Source organism: Rhinolophus sinicus, linkage group LG04, assembly GCF_036562045.2.
Source record: "Rhinolophus sinicus isolate RSC01 linkage group LG04, ASM3656204v1, whole genome shotgun sequence".
In the NCBI taxonomy this organism is placed as follows: Eukaryota; Metazoa; Chordata; class Mammalia; order Chiroptera; family Rhinolophidae; genus Rhinolophus; species Rhinolophus sinicus.
The window spans coordinates 59,254,090-59,264,591 of record NC_133754.1 but is presented as its reverse complement, the minus strand read 5'-3'; the positions used below and the strand labels follow the sequence as shown (position 1 = coordinate 59,264,591).

The 10,502-nt window shown below is 38.6% G+C and overlaps 1 pseudogene; it reads left to right on the top strand.

Moving 5' to 3' along the window:
- Nucleotides 1-9,742: 9,742 nt before the first annotated feature.
- Nucleotides 9,743-10,282, top strand: LOC109452809 (cell division cycle-associated protein 3; annotated as a pseudogene).
- The last annotated feature ends 220 nt before the right edge of the window (nt 10,283-10,502 follow it).

The window sequence follows — 10,502 nt, the reverse complement described above, 5'->3', positions numbered from 1 at the left end:
TGGCTCATGCAACAAGGATGACGCCCACCCAAAATTGCCGTCCAGTTCCTGTGGACCTGACCCCAATTAGTTACCATGTACAATGTGGTCCAGCAGTAACACTGCCATTTTCCAATGCCTAGAAATACAGCCTCTGAGAGTGGGGCCTTTGGAAGGAGTAGCCATATTTGAATAATAGAGACACCCCATTGTTCCCCACAGATGAATGAATATGCCATTTTGGTTGCTCATGGAGAGAGTCACTCTTTCTGAGGAACACTATGCCCTTTGAATATAATTAGTAAAACACAGATGACTCCTTTTTTTAAAGGTCTACCAGTAACCAAATTTGGCCTCTGGGAACTGGATAGAAACATTTTGTATGAGTCAAGCTGGTTTGCCTCATTTTCTGTCATTAGTTGTTATGGAAACTACATGGCCCAGCCCACGGTTTCAGAATTCCTGCAGTTAGCCTCCAAGTTACCCATAGTTTACACAGCAAACAAGTTTGCTTACTTTGTTAATCTTTAGCTACTTCCTGCTCTGCTCAAATTGGAAGCTGAAGAACCCAGAATGGCCTAGAGCTCAATCTGCTCTTTTCAAATGAATCAAAATAATAGACATTCTCTTGTGTTCTGCCCTGCGGATGGTATAGATATTGAGAACAATTTTAAATTACTTCCTGGGTTATCTGATTGTTAGATCAAAGCAGCTCCCTTGCTGACAGAGAAACTATACACATGTGAAAGGAATTTAAGAATTCTTTACACTGTCTTTTGGGTTCATCCCAATCTCTTGGCAAAATCTCCAGTCAAATCTTAACAGCCACTAGGTATATTTTAGGAAACATGCACTTTATAGAGATTCTTGACATATTTTTGCTACTTGAACTTCTTTGATGGTATCTACAAATCTTTGAAACTCAGACACAAGAAAGTTTTATGTTCAGAGTGCCACCTGATTATCAAAGACCAATGGTATGCTTTGTAGCTTCTTTAGCAAGGAATTTTAACCAGAGAGACTTGGTTTACAAAACAGTATTATTAACAGCTATACCACAAATTGTTATAAAGGCTACGCAAGTTAAATCAGCAAATTACTTCGAATAGTTCTTTATACACAGTAGACCCTTAACCAGTGTGAATTACTTTTCCTTTTCATTAGACTACTACCGTGTTTCCCCAAAAATAAGACCTAGCTGGACCATCAGCTCTAATGCATCTTCCGGAGCAAAAATTAATATAAGACCTGGTCTTATTTTACTATAATATAAGACCCCGGTCTAATATAATATAATATAATATAATATAATATAATATAATATAATATAATATAATATAATATAATATAATATAATATATATAGGATCTTATATTAATTTTTGCTTCAAAAGACACATTAGAGCTGATTGTCCGGCTAGGTCTTATTTTCAGGAAAACAGGGTAGCTGTTTTGTGGCCATTTTGCTGTTTAACTTCCAGTTGTATATAGGCAGGACAAACAGTGAGTTAATAGGTAGAGAATGTGAAATAATAGGGAAAAAAAGCTTCGTAATTACGAGAGTCTGAATGTCACTCAGGTGTTCCATTTAACTTTAGCTGTATGATTTAACTTGGGCAAGTGACTTAACTTCTGTTGAGTTGTGACCTTAAACTGAGAAGATTGGAGTAAATAATCCTGAAGCCAGGCATTTGGACCAATATAAAGGAAGCAACATGTATGACTACTATCCCCGATAAATTTATATATATATATTTAAATTACACCAAAGGAAGAGAATAATACAAGGTAGAAAAAAGATAAATCAGAGTAGAGTGACAGGTGCATTTGGTAAAGTGGCTAGAATTCAAATTACAATTAATTACAATTCAATTTTCCCCTGTAATCTAAAGCCCAATGCATGCTATTGAGTCACATTAACAGTAGTAAATTAAATTTGACTGACTTGTGCCCTGTCATATTATAAGAACTTGGTCGCATGCAAAATCTCATCCACATATTTAAGTGAATCAACAGAGGCTGTTTCAGGTGTGCTCCTTATAGTCTCTCAGATCCATAATTTCTTATTTTTGTGAATGTTGGCCACCTGTGAGGTCACTTAGGTGAGGTCACTCATTACCTCTAGTGACATTGGTGTTTGGTGTAGGAACACTAGTGTTCACATCGTTGGTGGGGATTTTCTCCCAATATTTCACATGAAAGCTTCTCGAGGTGAAATGGTGTTGCTGAGTTCCAGCAGGCCTTATTGGGCCCATGCTCATGCTGTGTTATTCACAGTTATGGGGAGAATGTGTCTCTACCTTAGTCCATTTAACAATGTATTGCCTGGGCATTGAAGTAAACTCTTCGGCCCCTGTGTGGTATGATTCCTCAAGAAAAGAACTGTTTCTAGCTTCTGCCTATAGAGCCCAATACCAGTCCATGGGGCCAGAGGGGGACAAATGCTCTCTCAGACCAATCTGCTATGTCTCTTCCTCTCTTTCAACCCCAAATATTATGAAAATTAATCCCTGAAGGCCTTGCCCATCACTTAGCAAACATGTTCAGACAAGTCAGAATATCAACTTAATTCCTAGCTATGACCTTCCACTGAGGACAGATAGAACTTACTTAAATAACCTAGCTGATGAGCAGTAAGAAAATATCATGATGGGGTGAAAATTTATGATCGAAGTCCTGAGAGATAATTAGAAATAGGGCCAGATTAGCAAAAACATCAAGTGCTAGGATGGTGAGTTTATACTGTATCTGACAGGCTACACAGAGAGTCACCGTAGAGATGACAGAAATAGTTGAAACGCAAGTCAATTTCAGTATTCAATTTTTTTTTAAGTTTAATGACTTAGGACAAAATCCAAATCTACCAAGTGATATTGTGTGTCTTTGTGCAAATAATGTACCCTTTGTAAGCATCAGTTTATTCTTCTGTGGGGTAATTCTACCTTTGTTACACATTGTAAGGAGTAAATAAGATATGTGTAAACTCAGTTGACACAGAGCCTAGTGCATAATAAGAGCTTAATACATGTGTCTTTTTTTCTTTCTACTTAATGGATTAAGGATTACCTATGTGTTTTAATTATTCGTCCATCAATGATGTACACACCACCAATTAATGATGAGAACAATTTTACTGTCAGAATTTAAAAGTTAAAAGGGGATATGGCAAAATTAGTTTTCTGACCCTAAGGTGGTCAGAAATTTACTTTTTCTTTTATTATCTGATAAATTATACCTAAATCCTTTACTAAAATGAAAGAAATATAAATATTAACAAAGATAGCCTCTCTTTTAATGGATGTAATGTTATTAGAAAAGGAGTTTATCACATTCAATTCCTCTGAGCTATTATCACATTATTTACCTCAGTGTGTTCTCTAATTTTTTCGTCTAATTTATACACAAAAATCATAGATATTTTAAAAAATAGCAGTGTTATTGAAATATAATTCGCACACCATACAAATCCCTGATGTAAAATATAAATTTGATGAGTTTTAGCTTATTCAGAGTTGTGCAATCATCAGTACAATAAATTTTAGGACATTTTCATCACTTCTAAAAAAAACTATCACACTCTTCATCGGTTGCTTCCATTCTCCATCCCTGTACTTTCCCTAGCCCTTGGCAATCACTATTCCACTTTTCTGTGTCTATAGATTCCCCTGCTCTAGACTTTCATACGAGTGGAAATATATGAGGTCTGACAATTAAGTTTGTGAACTTGTTACAACTATATTGTTAACCTTTTTTGAAATCAGAGGGATTATTCATTATGTTTTGTACCAACTGGACAAACAGTTAATCAAGTTTACTATTTGGAAATGTGTAAAAGTTAGACGATGACCTGGACTTTTTACCAACAATTCATGGCTCTTGCATCATAACAATGCACCAGCTCACACGCCACTCTCTGTGACAGAGTTTTTAGCCAGTAAACAAATAACTTGTTTGTTTACTTGTGAGTAGGGAGCACCCTCCCTACTAACCTGATCTGGACCCCAATAACTTCTTTCTTCACCCTAAGATAAAGGAAATATTGAAACAAAGACATTTTGATGACATTCAGGACATCAAGGGTAATATGATGACAGCTTTGATGGCCATTCCAGAAAGAGTTCCAAAATTGCTTTGAAGGGTAGACTAGGAGCTGGTGTCAGTGAACAGCTTTCCAAGAGGAGTACTTTGAAGGTGACTGTAGTGATATTCAGCAATGAGGTGTGTGGCACTTTTTCTACGATGAGTTCCTGAACTTAATTGTCTGACCTGTGGTCTTTTGTGTCTGTCTTCTTTCACTTAGTATGTTTTCAAGGTTCATCCATGCTATAGCATGTATTACAACTGTATTTCTTTTTATTACCAATAATTCCATTGCATGGATACACCACATTTTATTTAACCATTCATCACTTAATGGACATTTGGGTTGTTTTGAATTTTGGGTTATTATGAATAATGCTGCTATAGAATTGTGGAATTTTAAACCTAAAAAGTATCATATGGCTTATCCACCCCATTTCCTCTGAATTGACAGATGTGCTAAAGAAGCATCAGAAAAGGTAGGGGAATAGGTCATGTTTCACTGTTTTTCAGTAGTAAAACTTTAACTAGAACTCAGGTCTTATAATTATTTTATGACTGCCATTTCTACTTCCATCAACAGTTTGCAAAGTTTTAGAAAGAGAGCTTGTGCTAACTATTATAACGAATGGAATAACAGATAAGATCCAGTCTCTACACCCCCAGCAATAATCAATTTAGTGAAATGGTGATTGTGTCCGATGTTATTCGTCTCTGAAACACTTATCTGAGTGCAGAGCACATAATGAGTATGTAATGGGAAACTGTAATTGGTGCGTAGAAAAAGCTGAACTCGGGATATAAACACATAAGCAACTTTGTTTTGATTTTCATTTTTCCTTTAAGCCTGTTCATTGCAGTAGCTTTTTTATTCCCATACTCCTACATAAAAAATTGGATACGCTCCAAGAAATTAAAAGCCCTAGAGTTTCTTCATGTCACAAAACAATCTCAACTCAGTATACAGAATGCAAAAGCTATGTAATAGTGAAAGGTTCCATCTCCTTTGGAACCCACCTAAGGCCTGCAATAGGCCAGGAATATTCAAGGATCAGGAAGAAAGGGCACAGGGGAGCTAGAGAATTCTCACAGAGCTATAACGGGATGGCCCTGGGCACTCTGCACCTGGCAGGGATTTACACACCTCTTTCTTTTATGGTTGCCTTTGTAGGTTCTTTAGAGACCCTCTCTCTAGCATCTCTGGGTGACTACAGTTCTCTTGACACTACTCTGGATTGTCACTTTCTCCTCTTTCCTTTGCCTCTAGGAATGCAGCAACTCTTCAGCTTCTCTCTGCTGAAGCCAGATGGCCCCTCCTGGTGGCTTTATTGGGAAGTTCCAGATATATATATATATATATATATATATATATATATATATATATATATATATATATTTATGGATGGTCCACATCTGGTTCACTGGAAATTACTCATGTGTCTTTTGCCCCCCCCCCCCAAAAGGTCAAAACCCATTATATCTTCTCTTCAGCTTACTTAGCTGAAGATAGCCAGTTTTTATTTCATCCTTTGTATTTCTCAGACCAATCAATTCTGTCTCTCTCCCCACTCTGCTATATACTGCAGGCTACATATATTTAGTGCTCTGACTAGTTTCCTTGAAATTTCTCTTTTGACCTGAAATGGTAGGAGTATATTCCTCCCACCTGGTGTGTTCATGTGTCTGAGGTAGTCAGGAGAATCTCATCTCATCTCTCTCTAAGATAATACTCCTGATCATTCCTTCCTCAAGCCTTTCACTCTAGATGTAAACAAATGATTCAAGAGTCATCGATCTGCTTTAAAAAAATAAACAATGACAAAAATAAAAAAAGCCTCAAATCTTGGAAATGTTATATCTTGGGGCTGGCCCGGTGGCTCAGGCGATTAGAGCTCCATTTTCCTAACTCCGAAGGCTGCCGGTTCGATTCCCACATTGGCCAGTGGGCTCTCAACCACAAGGTTGCCAGTTCAATTCCTCAAATCCCGCAAGGGATGGTGGGCAGCACCCCCTGCAACTAAGATTGAACACAGCACCTTGAGCTGAGCTGCCGCTGAGCTCCCCGATAGCTCAGTTGGTTGGAGTGCATCCTCTCAACCACAAGGTTGCCGGTTCGACTCCCGCAAGGGACAGTGGGCTGCGTCCCCTGCAACTAGCAACAGCAACTGGACCTGGAGCTGAGCTGCGCCCTCCAACAACTAAGACCAAAAGGACAACAACTTGAAGCTGAACGGCACCCTCCACAACTAAGATTGAAGGGACAACAACTTGACTTGGAAAAAAAGAAGGCCTGGAAGTACACATTGTTCCCCAATAAAGTCCTGTTCCCCTAAAAAAAAAAAAAAAACAAGACACAAAGAAATTTTATATCTTGATTTGTACCTTACCTTGGAATATAATGTCTATTATATCTTGGTGCCTCAAATGTAATTTCCAATTTAACATCTGTTTCCACTTCTAAATTGTCTAGAAGGCAGGATGATATAATAAAAGGAACACGGATCTAGGGTGACACCAGCTATCATGCATGGAACTCTACACCAGACACTATGCTAACTGATTTGTAAGCATTATGTCATTAACATCTTGTAACAGTTCAGTGATATAACTATTATGATCTCCATTTAATAAAGCAGGGAATTAAATCTTTAATGTTTACCATTTAGAATGGCATGCTAAATACATCATATAGTTGGATACTTTGAACAGGAAGAAACAGAACACCCCCCCACACACACATACACTACCACCAAATGGCTTAAACAACAGAAACAAGACTATTTTACATAGCAGTTAATCCACATATCGGGTAACTCCAGTGTTGGTTAACGTAATGGCTCAAAGATGTGCCAAGGATCTGTATTCTTTCCACATTTCTGTTCTGTATCCTTGGTATTTAAGCCCATCTTTGGCTGTACGTGATCACGTGATGGTTGCTACATTTTAGAAATCACATCCAGCTAAGATAATGCTTAGAAGAAGCTGTTTCTCCTCTTTAGGAAAAACAAAAACAAAAAACTTTCCCTAAAATCCCCACCCCAGGAACTAGGCAAAGGGCATTCTGTATCAAGTAAGAAAGGGAAGGTATACTCTAGATGGGGAGTGGACAGCCTCTGCTACAAGGGCTTAAGTAACTTGACTTGGATCCTGAGGTGGGATTTGAACCCAGGTTTGTTTTGATCCAAAGTGTATGTACTGAACAAAAGTTCAGTGCTGTACAATATGCTGTGTGGCCTATACATCCAGAGGGATAGGTAATCTGGGTTGTAGTTCTTGCAGTTATGTAATTTTAAGGGACTGTTAACTTCTCAAAAGCTCAGCTCTCTCATGTGTAAAATCAATGAGGTGTGTCCTGGTGACAATCTATTTGCTTTTTAATTATAGTGGGACTGAGAGTACTTTCGTTGTCATCCTTTAAAAGAAGAAATACCTAATAGTGCATGACTTTAGGTCTTTAACAAGACTGACCATTGTCTTGCAAGTAAAAATACCCATGTTTCAACTATTATTATTTTATTTGTACTTTCTGTGATGAATTATTACATAATGTTACTGAATAGCTACTCTGAACCTTCCAATTTTTATCTCTAGAGACAGATTTGCGGTTGATGAAATAAATCTGCAAAGTAGATAGATTTATCAATCGATCAATACCAGGTATGTAGGGAATGAGGAGAAAGTGGGCTCACAAAGGCTTGCACTGTGCTAATTATCATCACCCAGGCCAGTTGCCAAACCTGAGCTGCAGCTCTTGAGACAATATTCCAAGGAGCGCCTTGTTGTGTAGCCACTGAACTGCTGAGTTCAAATCATCTGGCAATACTGCCTTTTGGTTAGATTGCTGCTAATGCCCAGTTCATACTCATTGGTTTGCCCAATTATAAATGAGGACATGATTGAACCCAACTCTTATTTCCAGCCAGACCTTTCTTCCCAGCTCCTGGCTTTTGTATTAATCTGAAGCATTCACAGTATAACTCTTAAATCCATAAATCAGGGAACAAACCCTCAAACATCCAAAAATGAAGTTCTTAAGTATAACTAGAAGTATATGACATCTGCTTATTATTCATGTCTCATTCATTTTCTCAGAGAAGTCTCCCTCGATGGCCCTAGTCTAAATGAAGTCTCTCCACTGCACACATTCTCTCTCGTGATGTTTATCACACTGTGTAATTGTATGCCCATTTGTAAGATTCCTTGTTTAATGTGAGAAATTTTACATGTCTGCACAAATCAGGAGGGCAGTGAATGTGTGTTTCTTTGGTTCACTATTATATTGCCCGGCATGGCACATAGTGGGCACTCAATAAGTCTTTGTTAAATTAATGAAACAAAATGCATAGCATTGCAGAAGTTTTGAGAAGCAATTTATTATTTCTGAAGAAAACCATATCTTTTGCAAAAAGAAAAAAATTGCTGGGATGTTTTAAAATTTTTCTGCTAAGAGAAATTTGCTTGTCTAATGGATTTAGAAAGAGATAAAGTGTTTGCTAGTGAAGAAACATTACACTACTAAAATAGTATATTTTTAGTATTTAAAATAGTATTTTTGTATAAATAGTATGTCATTTTAAATTTCTGGATATAAATTTTAATATTTTAAGATAAGACCAAAGTAAGAGTGGACAAATATTACTAGATAATTCAAATAAAACTTATTTGATATTCATGTATCATGAAATAGAGGTTTGTGGAATAGATTGTTAGTCCTTTAGGAATATTGGAGATCTTTAATCTCTTTATTTTACAAATTTAAAATTTTCAGTTCAGATAAGTGATTTGATTTGATCTCTACCAAGTATCAGATTGGACAGGAAATACTAACCCCAGGTTTCCTAACGCATACTCCAATATTTATTTCATTTTGCTACAATTTCTTAAAAAGTATTATGAGGGCATAAACCTATATTACTTTGTGATATAATTTCAGTAAAGGCCAGAAAATAAGAAACTTTAATGATCTTATTGAAAGTGGTTAGAATTCTAAAAATGAGTTATTTTTAATGAAATTAATTTCTCTCCTTCAAAGAAAAGTTCACTTTAACTTCAGAATTTTAAACTGTTGCTATAAATGGTCATACATCCATTAAATAGAATATTATTTAGCATGAAAAGAAATGAGCTTTCAAGTCACAAAAGACATGGAGGAGGAAATTTAAATACGCACTGCTAAATGAAAGGAGCTAATTTGAAAAGGCTATATTCTGTGTAGTACCAACAATATGATATTCTGGAAAAGGCAAAACCACGGTTTGATTAGTCGTTGCCAGAGGTTGCTGGGGGCAGAATGGGATGATTAGGTAAAGCACAGGGGATTTTTAAGGCAGTGAAATTATTCTGTATGCTACCATAATGGTGGATACGTGTTATACATTTGTCAAAACCCACAGAATGCACAACGCCAAGAGTGAACCCTAATGTAAACTACGAAATGTGGGTTCACTCACTGTAACAGATGTGCCACTCTGACACAGGGTGTTGATGGTGGGAGAGGCTGTGCATATGTGGAGGGAGAGGGCAAGTGGCAATGCTCTGTACTTTCCAGTCAAATTTGCTGTGAACCTAAACCTGCTCTAAGATATAAAGTCTAGAGCTGTGGTGCCCGCAAAGGTGGAGTTGGGGCCTGGTTGCCCTCCGTGCCCGCAACTGGGTCCTGCTTCACCCTACTCCTCCTGGTTGAGATGGGCTCAGCCAAGAGCGTTGCAGTCACTCCAGCACGGCCTCTGCCTCACAACAAGCATCTGGTGCGAGTGGCAGACCCGTGTTCACCCAGTGCCAGCATCCTGCACACTCCCATCCAGGTGGTGAGCTCTTCACAGCCAAACCTACCAGCAGCGAGCAGCTGGAGTGTCCTAATCAGGCCCAGGGCTCAGATCCCGGCTCTCCTGCCCTTTGCATTGCATGGACACCTATGAAGACCAGCAGCCGAGAGCCAAGCCCACAGGTGAAACAGCTGAGTGAAGTACTTGAGACCAAAGCCCCCAAATCGAACCTTCCCCCAGAGCATGTTCTGCACCTAGAGGCATCCTTCATCTTCTGAACTGGACTTACGTCTGGGCACCCAGTTTTCCCTTGAGTACTAGATGCCACCTTGGAGTCAGACTGAGCTCCCCTCCAAGCAGGTGTTTTCTGAGGAGGAAACAGGACAGTCCTCAGGAGCCCCTAAGGCCAGCCAGGGCTCAGACAAGCCCTTGAGAGACCCCACGATACCCCAATCTTAACGTTCCAAGTGCGATAGATGGAAACCAAATGGCAAGGTACTAGGGAGATCTCCCTTCTCCATCTATGGGAGCAAGGCTGGGGCCATGAAATGACAAGGAAAAATCACACTTTGCCTTGGTAGAGAATAAGGCCACACATGGCCCCAGCCCTGGGTTCACCAGGGGTCTAATGATATTCCATGTCCTCTCACCGCTTCTTTCACTGGGAGACTGGAAAGGC